Here is a 13,330-nt window from a genome sequence, read left to right as displayed (position 1 = left end):
AATAAGAAAATATTGTAGTAGGGGTCTATAGAGAAGAAAAAAAATCAGGATATCATCAGGATATTTCAAATTAAGATGCTGTCTCTGACATTACCAGCCTGCTTTGGATCTAGATGTGTTAAAGGTCCTTGATTGGTCCCTTTTAATGGTTTTAATACAATCTATCTATCTATCTATCTATCTATCTATCTATCTATCTATCTATCTATCTATCTATCTATCTATCTATCTATCTATCTATCTATCTATCTATCTATCTATCTATAGGTTAATAAGTGTATTAAAAATACACAGGTAGTTGATAGTCCTTTAAAGGCACTGTAGGATTACTTTAAAAATGTAGAACCTTTAGAACATGGAAACTCTGTTGCAGGAGTCTATACAGGATAAAGTGGTCCTTGAGATGTTTACGATTAAGAAGCTGTCTTTTCTGATGTCCTTCATACAAAGAATTTTCAGCCTTTTTAGGAGCTGTGTACGGTTTACATTGAAACCTTTAACAAAGAGTTATTTCTAAGAAAAAAAAAAATTCTATTTATCTTACATTTTATATTTATGACATTTGATGCATTTATCCAGAGCGATTTACCTTTATTTCATTTATACAGCTGAGCAGGTAAGAGTTGATAGTCTTACTCAAGGGGCTAACAGTGGCAGTTTGGGGATGCTAGGAATTGAACTTACAGCCTTCTTACCAGTTGTCCAATGGTCTTAACCACTGAGGTACCATCTATCTATCTATCTATCTATCTATCTATCTATCTATCTATCTATCTATCTATCTATCTATCTATCTATCTATCTATCTATCTATCTATCTATCTATCTGTCTGTCTGTCTGTCTCTGTCTGTCTATAAATCTGGTGACCTGGGCACTTCAGCAAACCAGTCTTACTTGAAATGTTTCTTTCTCTGACAAAAAGCAATCCAGAGAAGGAATAATGCTCATCTCACCAACAGTATTCTGCAGAACTTTCACAAATGCACCAGGGAGCCACAGGAGGGAACCAAGTTTCTTATGTGGAATCCTTTGTTAACACAGCAGAACAGTAAATGAAAGATGTGCTCTCCTGGGATTTGTGTTGCACTGAACCCCATTACTAACAGAAAGATGCCTTCACACTTTGCCTGAGTTCTCTAATATGCACAGGCATTTTAAACACAGGTAAAAACATTTCCTGATCTGCTTCTGCTTTGAGTAATCTACGTAAATGCTGGATGTAATCAGAAAGCCACGTAAGACACTGCCGCAGTGGCTCATTAAAAGAAAATAAGGATTTAGAGTACTTCAGGTGGTAACCATCATGTTCTCACACTTAGAAATCTGTAACAATTTCTGTTATTCACTTTGCATGAAAGATAACGATTAGGTTGAGACGTGAATATGTTTGTATGAAATCAGACCATTTGAATTCCACATTTTTCATCAGAATTAATTCAGAATTCATAAAATTGTTGCAAACACATTGCGAGGCATTAATCCCAACATTGGATTGGAATTTTCAAGAATAAAATAGAAAACCAAATGAAGATCTTTTGTAGTTTTCTACAACAGTGTTTTTCTTTGTAAGTGTTCCCAGGTCTCTTAAAATACCCTTAATCATTTTTTACCAGTACATTGGCTTTCCATTTTGCCAGCAGAATGGAAACCAACTTTTCAAACATTTTCAATCAGTATAAACAAATGATTTAGTTAATCATGCATAATCATTAATTAATTATGCTTAAGAAGAAGACTGTCCATCTAAGGGATCAGAAATGGGTTTGGTATCACCATTTACTTTGAAGGTAGTAACATTTGTGTGTGTGTGTGTGTGAGGGGGGGGTGTTCTATTTTCATATGAGCCATAAAGCACCACTGTAAAATAAAACAAAACAGGAGTCTGGCCTCTGGTAAAAAGAGTTAAAGAACCCTTTCATTCCTATAGCAATATACACTACATTGACATTCGTTTGAGAACACCTGACCATCACACCTACTTGGGCTTTTTGAACATCCTAGTCCAGGTTTAGTCACTACTATGCTGTTATAATATCCTTCACTCTTCTGGGAAATTTTTAGAGTGTGGTTTTCTGCTCATTCAGCCATTAGAGCATTAGTGAGGTCAGGCACTGATGTCAGACCAGGAGGCCTGGGAAGCCTGTGCAGTCAGTATTCCAGTTTCACCTGAAGGTGTTCAGTGGGATTGAGGTGCCAGCCACTCAAATTCAAGCCACTCACAAAGACATGTACAGAATTGTGCCCACATATGTGAGTTGTAGTTAGGCGTTCACATACTTTTGGCCATACAGTGTACTGAGTAACGCTTAGTTATAAGGGTTCATCAGCAATTCTTTGAATGGTAAATGGTTCAAGGTCTGAAGGGAGTTCTTGCTATAGAAGTCTGCATAGATTCTTTAAGTGTTCTTTCAAAGAGACTACTTCCTGAAATGGCTGATCATGATTGATAATGTTGGAGAAAGTGAAATAAAGAAGAAAGTAGAAATAAAGAAGAACTGAAATGTAAGAGCACACGAATGAAAAACAATAAGGTTTTTAAGGTTCTGCTTACTTGCCGTTACTGTTTGCAGCTTCCAATAAAGCTAATAACCTATTTTAATTAAACCTGGTGGCTACTTGATTAAAAACTTATTCATACCACAGCATGGTTGAATTTTGCAATCAGACAGTTTTGATTAATTGTATATTACAGCACTGCTCTGATGATAGGTTTGGCTGTAAAATAATGATATGTTAATATTAATGTGCTAGTTCTAATACATTATTGTTTCCATAGAAACTTGTACAGCAAACTTTCCTTCATAATCTAAGGCTGAAAATAGATAGATTTTGTGTTTAACAAATAACACAAAATCGGGTGTAACAGTAACAGTCTTTTCCCCGCATGGAAGAGAGGAGTTTGTGGTTTCTGGCTTATTGATGATACTGTATGACATGATTTGATGACTCTATTAGATCATGGTTAAAATAATAGAATTGAAAAACTTGAAGCTATGAATCATCTAGTCCATCTCTCTTTCACTTTCATTCTTATTGCCAAGGCACCAACCATGTCTTTCTTTTTTTTGCCCCCCCTGCATCCAAGAACATTTCCTTGTATTCTCATCATTCCTGGTGCACAAGTATTGGAACACTGACAGTAGAAGATAAAGTTCAAGAAACTCCATGGAAATTTAAGAACAAACAGGAACTTTTGTTTAGAGTCCAAAAATGAAAAAAAAAAAATGTTAACAAGACTTTTCCCTCAAGCTGTTAAAGCTCATGTTGATGTAAGAGGGCAGCAATGTGCCAGACCAGTGAGCTCAAATAAAATAAAAATCTTTTATTTTTTTCTCTATGATAAGGAAAAGGTTAAGCATGTAATTTAGTATAGTGTAATTCAAGCACTGCACACTTTTTAATAGCATCACCAATTCCCAGGACATTCTGTAGGTTCAACTTGTTTTATTTTTATTTTCTTATTTTTTGAAACAATGAAGCTGTATTTTTCTTTGAAATATGTTACTTCTAGACTAGGATATTTCTGAGTTCTCCTAGAGGGAAAGTCATTCCATGCATTTATAAGCAGGTTTTTATCTCTGCAATCTTTATAGCTTCACTTAGCCACTATCTCAACATGGCAGAACAGTTGGACATCTAACCCGCTGGCCCAAAATGTCAACAGCATTCCTGTATTCAGTCCAAACACAGAAGCACAGTAGGTTATTTGTACTGTTTAGAGAGAAAAAAAAAAATGTTTAGGGGTTTTGTTCCTCATCACATCAGCATGCTAGCAAGTGCAGATAAACCTAAACTATACACATTCCTTATTAATGTCAACCCATATCCCTTCCTAAATGATGTCATTATGGAAAATAATAATAAAAATGCTGTTTTAGTTTAAGGTCAACATGAGAAAGACATAAATTTGTTTGACTAGAATGTAGAGAGATACAGCTGGCTAATCTCCCCCTTCACAGCATGCCAAAGAGGAAGCATGGGTGGAGAGAAATGGAGAAATACTGCAGTAAATATAATGCATTTTTCAACATTGGTTTGTTATTTATTTTATTTATTTAGAATTTTGGAGAATATTTATTTTAATAAACTGCAAATAATGCAATAATGTTACTTTGATAACAAGGTCTGTGCATACTGTATGTGCATTTTAAGACAATAATAATAATAATAATAATAATAATAATAATAATAATAATAATAATAATAATAATAATAATAATATTAATAATATCTCATACTATTTGTATATTATGGGTTCTTGGCCTGATAAAAAGGCTCTATTTGGAAATTTCACTAATAGAGAAATATTATGGTGTAGGGTTTATAGTGTTCTACAGAGAATCATTGAGACTAAGACTTTAAAAAGTTTGATAGATAGATAGATAGATAGATAGATAGATAGATAGATAGATAGATAGATAGATAGATAGATAGATAGATAGATAGATAGAACCAATTTAATGTAAACTGAGTTAAATAATAAATGTTTATCGAAAGTTGAAGATTGTCCAATAACTGTGAACGCTGAAGTGTATTCTTTTTTCTTATACCCCAATACCACAGTTTGCCAATGATATATGTAATTGTTATTAATGAAAAATTAATGAGACATTTTACTTTTTTAACTGAATTTGTTGAATTTAATGTTGTGGAACATCCACAAAGCAAGTTTCCTGCTATCACTGCTATAAACATTCATCTTCTCACCAGCTTCCCTTTTTTCTTCCTCTCGTTTAAAGCTTCAAAGTCCAGGAAATATAAATGCACAAGTTCATCTATCCTGAGGACTTTCCCATGTAGGAAATTAAAACCATATCTCTTACTATCTCTTACAAATCCCTGACAATCCCAGACTAAAATACTAGATAAAGAACTTCCCAAAGAAAATGTCACTATAACAACAGTTACATTTACATTTATAGCATTTGGCAGATGGCGTTAGAGAGACTCACATTTATCTAATTTAGACAACTGAGCAATTGAGGGTTAAGGGCCAGCAGTGGCACATTGGTGACCCAGGGACTTGAGCTATCAACCTTCCAATCAGTAGTTCAACACCATAACCACTGAGCTACAAAATTGACTCATTAATTGTAGTGATGAATACAGATTATAGTAACAATAGATAGATAGATAGATAGATAGATAGATAGATAGATAGATAGATAGATAGATAGATAGATAGATAGATAGATAGATAGATAGATAGATAGAATCTCATTCTTCATCGTCTTTGCAGATGATCCCTTCCTGACCATAACATGGATGCTACAGTACCATTTCATGACAGGAATTCACTGTCACTGGAAAAGACACCCAGTCAGTCTTAATCCACCATGTTCTATTATCATTAAGCAGTCTAAATAATGTTTTGTCTAATGACTCAGGCAGTTTTGGTTGATTTTATAACAACAACGTATGGACAGATTATTTGCAAACCATCGGTATGTCTTCTATATAACACATAGACTAAACATATATAAGCTTGCCAGAAGATTCCACTGGGCATCTGCTTGAGTGTAGTAGTAGTAGTGTGTATTGGGAAACTACAATCCCAAGGGATGTGGGAAGGCATTTTACAATGGGGATGCTGGAAGTTTAGACAAGATACATGTGATATGAGATGAAACATTGTGAGACGAAACATTGTGTGTTGCTTACAATAATTATAGCAGAGTACAATTAAGTTCTTGAATCAGAACATGGTTATTATCATACATTTATGTTAATTCATTCTTCTTTAATACTTCCTTGGGCAGGTTTGTGTTTGTTCAAATTAGGCTATTAGCGTTACATTTGGAATAATAGAACCAAATAAATTCATAAAGAAATATCACAGTAAGGTATAAACAAAAATTCACTGTGTTGTACTGTATATGTGACAATAATAAAGGCTTCTTTTTTTATATGTTTTATAACAAAGCAGCTTTACAGAAATATATAAATTCAGGACATACAATTTTAATTTGTAAATTTATACCTCACAACCATTCCAGAAACAACGGTGGTAAAGAAAAAACTCAAGACAATATTCAGAGGATCTTCCGATTTTTCCTCCAGATTTTCTCTGACGTCATCACAACCCACATTTGGCCAAAGTCCTCTTCGACCCACATCGAACATGAGTACAGATATCCTAGAAAGTAATTACAAATTACCGGCTGCAGCAAAATCAAGCAATTTTGGCAGCAGCAATCACAGAAAACTCCTGGAGGAACTGATATGAGGTTGAGGAACTGTCAGAGCCAGAGAATTCACACACCATACTGACACTTCTGGCACTTCCATGTGTTTGTTTCTTTGTTTTTGGTGTTTTCCAGTGTTCCTGGGGGTATTTTACTGGGGTTCATTAACGATAATAATAATAATAATAATAATAATTAACATTAATTCTAATATGTCATACTATTTGACTTTAAAAAGGTTGATAGATAGATGGATGGATGGATGGATGGATGGATGGATGGATGGGCGGGCGGGCGGACGGATAGACAGGAAGGCAGACAGACAGACAGACAGATAGATAGATAGATAGATAGATAGATAGATAGATAGATAGATAGATAGATAGATAGATAGATAGACAGATAGACAGATACATAGATAAAGTGGAAATAATCAATCCTTAAGACATTAAAAGTTTTAAAAATAAATAATAAAATAATATAAGGTTATAATAAATAATAATAGTTTAAACAGGATTTTGACACTCAAGCAGTTTACTGTGTGCAGTTATGTGTAAATATGAGAAAATTGGGGAATACAGCTCTCACATGATCTATAACAACAAATATTGGCCTTTCATAGAGCTGGTCAAAAGAAAAAAAATATGAAAGTTTTTATTAAGACAGTTGCCAACAGGGGAAAGAAAACCATCATTCAGTAATAGAGGAAACACAGCAACAAAGACAGTAAATGGAAGAAACACAACTTTTTCTGAGTTGTGTCTCTTCCACTTACTGTCTTATTCTTTATCTTATACTTCTTCTTCTTTATCATCATCATCATCTTCTTAACTTTCTTCTCCTTCTTCTTCTTCTTCTTCTTCTTCTTCTTCTTAGTAGGAACATTAATACTCGATGTACAGCACTGAAGCTGGTTGCAAAATGAGAAAGAAAGCAGTACAGCACAATAATGCAATACTAAAATACAGAGATTTTGCTGATTATGAACTTCACTAGTAAATGTTGAGCTAATAAAAACTGCAGTGTAGTACAGAAAGTTTACCGTGAAAAAGGATAAGAAGAAGTCCACCATCAGCTATATAAGGAAGGTACTTCCGAAGCGGATTTAAAATTTAATAAAAATAAAACAGAGTTGTAATCTCTGTATACGGCATTCAAAACCACTTTAAAAGAAACACCTGTACATTGAAATGTAAATATTAAATTAGCCAACTATGACGCAGCAGCACAATGCATAAAAATCATAAGGATACAAGGCCAAAAGTTAATGTTCACTTAATGCTCACATCAAACATCAGAATGAGGAAAATAAAATCACTTTGGCTTTGGACATTTTAGCCAGGCAGGCTGGTTTGAGTATTTTAGAAACTGCTGATCACACATAGCAATCTCTAGGGTTTTAGATGTAATTGTGTGAAAAGCAAAACAGAAAACATCCGATGAGCTGCAGTTCTGCATGAATTGAGAAGAGATGAGAATTAGTTTAGAGTTAGATTAGTTTGAGCTGACAGGAAAGCAGGATGGTAACTCAAATATATACAGCTGAAAAGCATTTCAGAACAAACAAGACATTACACCTTGGGGAGGATGAGCTACAACTGCAGAAAAACTCTAGAATAGGAATCCGAGCCTTCAGAGGACAGACGAAAGACCGAAACTGGACAAAATGTCTGAGGAGACTACTTAAACAAAGTGCAGAGGGAGAAATAACAAAACTGGACTACTGAAGGCCACTTTGTATTGACAAGGTGGAGCACCGAGATAAGAGCTTTCCCAGAGGTTAAGTGGGGGTTAGCATCAGTCCGATTCCAAGCTGAACGAGTGCAGCTGTCGCTGGAATTCCAAATATTTGTGCCAGGTGACTTTGTGCGGATTGACAGATGGGAGGAAGAGCAGAGAGTTAATGGGGCCAACAGCCTGGCACTCTCTTTAAACGAGACAGCCAGAGACTGAGGAAGGTGCTGCAACAGATGCTGCAAGTGCCAATTTGCCTCTTGGTCCATATCTGGCTGAAGGACACACCCACAGGTGCATTAAAGTAAATACATATTCAACTGCTGCATTAAGCCTCAGTGCCAGAAGCAGTTTTGCACAGTAAAGGCGGACAGAAATGCCAGACTTAATTCCACAAACGATGAGTGTATGCTGTTTATAGTGCAATTAGAGGAGACATCTCAGAAGGTATGATAAAGATTAGACGATGAATGGTTACAGTGTAATGCCTGATTCATGCTGGATGCGTGAGCAGAGAAGAAGCAGCATGTAAGCAGTGTATATGCAGGGCAGAAGCAGCATGCACTCAGTGTCACACAAGCATCCATTGAATCGTTCAGCTGAACTGCGGCTTATACAAGAGTTCACATTACTTTAGAAACAAGGCAACAATTTTGATGGGACGTTGGTAAAACTGCTGATCGCTGAGGATTTGAAAAGCAATCTCTAGGGCTCTATCTCTATCTCACACATAGCAATCTCCAGGGCTTACATATTATTATATGAAAAACCAAACAAACAACAACAAAAAAACTTCCAAGGAGCTGCAGTTGTGTGTGAGTTGATGATAAGAGGAGAATAGTCTGATTAGTTTAAGCCGTGGTGACACAGATAGCCACTATTTAAGCATGGTCAGTTGAAAAGCATCTCCTTGAGGTGTACCTTGTACCTTGAGGCTGATGGGCTACAACCTGTAGGACACATGCTCACCAAAACTAGACATAATAACTTAATTATTTATTAAATTATTTGGCTTTGATGATTAATGAAAATAAATGAATACTACTACTACTACTACTACTACTACTACTACTACTACTAATAATAATAATAATAATAATAATGTTAAGAATTTTTATTATTATTATCATCATCATCATCATCATCATAATTATTATTAAAATTATTATTAAAATATTTTTGGAATTATTATTATTAGTATTATTATTATTATTATTATTATTATTATTATTAATTAATTAATAAAATAAATAATAATAATAATAATAATAATAATAATAATAATAATAATAATAATAATAATAATTCCAAAAATATTTTTACAGTTTTTTTTTTTCCATGTTACACCAGAAGTTTTGACTGTAAACAATTTCTGAAAAAACACATCTGTTAAGTTATTGAGTGCTCCACAAAACAGAGACAGAAAAAGTTCAGGTTTTTGTTACTTCAAAAGATAGGCATGCAGCTTTGCTGATATTCTTTCTGTATTTGCACAATAGTCAGGCATAGGCATCTACACCACCAGTGGGCCTGAACAAACAGGCTACACTCAGCAAAATATTGTAAGATACTCTGTTAAATATGGAATAATATCATACTTGTACAGGTTCTTATAATTCAGTGAACACTACTATAATAGCCTCTCTCTTTCCTCAATGCCAGGATTCACTGCCACTCCAAAAGCACAGCAGGTCACGCCAGATTTTAAAAAGGCTCTCACTGTGAAATGGTCAAGTGAACTGTCCTCTTTTTATTCTGCTTAATAACCACTTTGATCAGGCATTACATAACCCTGTAATAACCCCTTTGCCCAAAAGCACTGCTAATATAATAGGCGTCCAAATCCAAGCCCATATATACGGGTCTCAGCACTGCGGAGTCAATGTCCTACTTTATGTTGGACTTTCTTGCTGTTCCTTTGCCAGATCTGTCAGCATTTTTTTTGCCTACAGATACAATGCAGCTTTGAGCTCTGTTTCAATGTTCAAATATAGCAAAATCATATTAATGGTACTTTCCATCTCTTTCTTGTTAAGCACAAGGCAAACACACATGTCAGGTAACAGGTGCTGTGCTGAGCGTTTTCCGTGCCTCAGTGGGGCAAGAGCAGGATTGGCTTTGTTTAATGCACCTGAGATTGGATGTTGAATGCAGCGCTGTATTTTGAAGGGAAAATGTTTGTCGGATAAATGGATTTTTGTAGGGAGCTCAAGGTTCACCTGGTCGATACACGGCAAAATCCCCAGGGCTGCTTATCACCTATGGTGTTGAATTAACTCTTACTGGGGTGCTAGGGAAGAAAGGTGGATATAGAGGGCTCTGAATCATGTGACTATAGAGGTAGGGGACCTGGAGTAAGCTTTAATCAGATTTTCTCAGGATTTCTAGCTTTACCCCTGACCCTTACAGCATTGATTTCACTCTTACAGATTTCACGTATGTCTGGCTTCATATAAACACTGTAAGTTTTCATCCAACACAGGATGTGTGTATAGAAGGTTTTAGGCAGCTTCAATGTTAAAACCTTAAGATCCTTAAGCTTTAACGGGTGAAAGACATTTTTAAACACAGGTAAAGTATCCTTGACAACATGGATACTTTATCTTATGCATGTCTCAAATAAATAAATTAAACCATTAATAAAACCTCTAAAATATAGAGCACTTCCAAACACCGTTGCATGTCATAGCAATTATAACTGCATTTCATTATGAAATAATCACTAAAAATCATACCATTTTGCCATAATGGTGTGAATCCATTTAACACATTATGCTTAACATATCCTCTTTCAGTATGACTCATCACTTATAGGTCATGAAATCTATGCATTTTAGTGACTTTTATACATTCATGAGGAATATTCCAGATGTTCACCAGGCAGTTGCATTATCTAAATGTTCTGAACCTATTCTTGAAGAAGTGTTAATTGTTTTTCTTTATATTGAAAAAGTCTGAAAGTCATTTATTCCTTAAAAATTAAAAATCATTTGAATGTCTTTAACATCATTGTGGCACTAGGATGGATGCGAGTTAACGGAATTTTGCCTATTTGCTAATTATATGTCAAAACATTTCAACCTTGTTATTCATTTAAGATCAATTTGCAGTCATTGCCAGTAAAGTGGTTGCCCAAGATGAAGAAAATATTTTTAAAATGATAATTAAACAAGACTAATTTACAGTTAGAAAGGATAAACTGTAGCTCAATTGTGAAATTACCTCATACAATCATATGAGCTGTCCTGTTCCAGTCTTTGGCTAAAGATTCCTAACATCACATATATACATAACTGTGGTATTCAAGTATGCTATCCATGTCCTCAGCTATATTCATTTTCACATGACATGTTGTGTTTAAATCTGAGTTGATGGCACAGTGTACAGTAGTATGGCTTAACAACTTAAGACTTCAACTGGATCTGTGCTGTAATTTTCTTTTTTCTAAATGTCACTTCATACTTCATAATTCCAAAGCCGTAGCATCTGACTGGAGGCACAGCCTTGGCCAAAACAACACCTAAGACTTCAAATTCCAACATGTACTGCACTTGCTCATTAATAAATGAAAATCTCTGTTGTCTGAATGGAATAACACACTTTGGAACTTCCCGTCCTAGAGAAATAACCCACTTTGATGCTTCTGCAATTAAATCCACTTCATAACCACTTTTATTAAGAACTCATTTGAATTTTTTTTTTTTTGTTTCAAATAGAACGCATTAAAAGTTGATGTCAACGTTGCAGAAGACCTGAAAGGATTCAGAGAGATGACTGGACAGGCTTGGGCAAGGGGAGCTACTGAAGTGGAGATAAAAGTGAGAGCACTGTGAGGATTACAGAAAAAGGATGAGGAGAAGAGAGGGATGATCCTGGGGTCGTCTTATCTAAATCTTGCTTGCTCTCTCTTTCTCAGCACGGTGGTCCTCAAAAAATGGCAATGCTGTCAAACATGTTCAAAATTTAATCCCAAATCTTTTTGCAGTTATATCAGGAACTATAACACAGTGTAACAGAACTGTAATAAAGGTGGGGGGGCCTTTAAACTCAATTTGCATATCATATTAAAACTGATAAATGTAGTGTTATTCAGGCGGACATTGTTTTTAGCATAACTTCTATTTTGTTAACTTTAACTTTAGTCCGCAGTTATTGTGTTATTAAATGTTTTGGAATTTCAAGTGGTTTTTTTTATTGTTCTGTGCTTCTCTGATAAGCTGTATGATTTTCAGTCCAATTTTGCTGTCACAGACAAAAATCACCCATAATTATTTGGTCATAAGTGGATATTTGTTGTTTTGGAATACATAATACGACATGCGTATTGACAGCCATTTTATTGTCACTGTGAGGAGGAAAAAATAAATAAAATAAACAGTTGACAGTTGGTAATGTCAGTAACGGCTGCCTAAAATCTCTCTGGCCACCAATACGAGGACGGCGTAAAATGATATAAGGAACAACACTGGGCAAAATATGCAAATAGACAACACTTTATTGAAACCATTCTTACTGTGTGAGAGGTAGTAATAATCATAATCTTAAAAGACCTCTGAAATTGTATCTAAAAGCACCTTTTTTTTTGTGGGTTAAGTGCGTTTGTTCATACATGTTTGTTATATAGTCTTGTTGTGATGTGGCAGATTAGTATTTTTAATAAAAATTGACATAAATGTGCATTACTATTGTTTATTAAAGAACTATGCACTAGGGTCTGGTTACTACTGTATGTATGGAATGATAAGTAGTTCTTATAATTCATTTATTATGAGAATTGCTTGCTTCATGCTAGTGTTACGCAAGATAAGATAATGTCATTAAACAAGCTCTATATTCAAATATTTTGGAATCCTTTTTTAAAATTCTGAATAGCCTATTAAATAAATAAGTAAACAAATAGATAGATAGATAGATAGATAGATAGATAGATAGATAGATAGATAGATAGATAGATAGATAGATAGATAGATAGATAGATAGATAGATAGATCACCAATCTGTTATTTTTTGGCTGTTAGATTAAAGAGAAAAAAACAGTCAGTTCTAACAGCCTAATTTTGTGTATTTCACATATAATTTTTTATATGTCTGTTTTGATTTCTTGGCAGTGGTGTAGTTGCTCTTTGTGTAATTTCAGCTCCCTTAGTTGTTGCTTTGCTGCAGACTGCAGCAGATGTTTCATTGGCATCTGCAGACGGCGCTCTAGCAAATGCCGACCACTGGGATGTACCAATCAAAAACGATTGTACCTGTGGGCTGTATTCAAGTTTCAGAGTGCCGTGGATCAATTGCATTCAATTTGAGAATTAGAGCAGCCTTTGACAGTGTCGGAGACTTTAGGGAAGCGCAGGAGGGGTTTATGAATATGACACATCATCTTTATCTTCAGCTTGGATGTTCTTGGATAGCT

Source organism: Hemibagrus wyckioides, linkage group LG04, assembly GCF_019097595.1.
Source record: "Hemibagrus wyckioides isolate EC202008001 linkage group LG04, SWU_Hwy_1.0, whole genome shotgun sequence".
Taxonomy (NCBI): Eukaryota; Metazoa; Chordata; class Actinopteri; order Siluriformes; family Bagridae; genus Hemibagrus; species Hemibagrus wyckioides.
Note: the sequence above shows the minus strand (reverse complement) of the source record.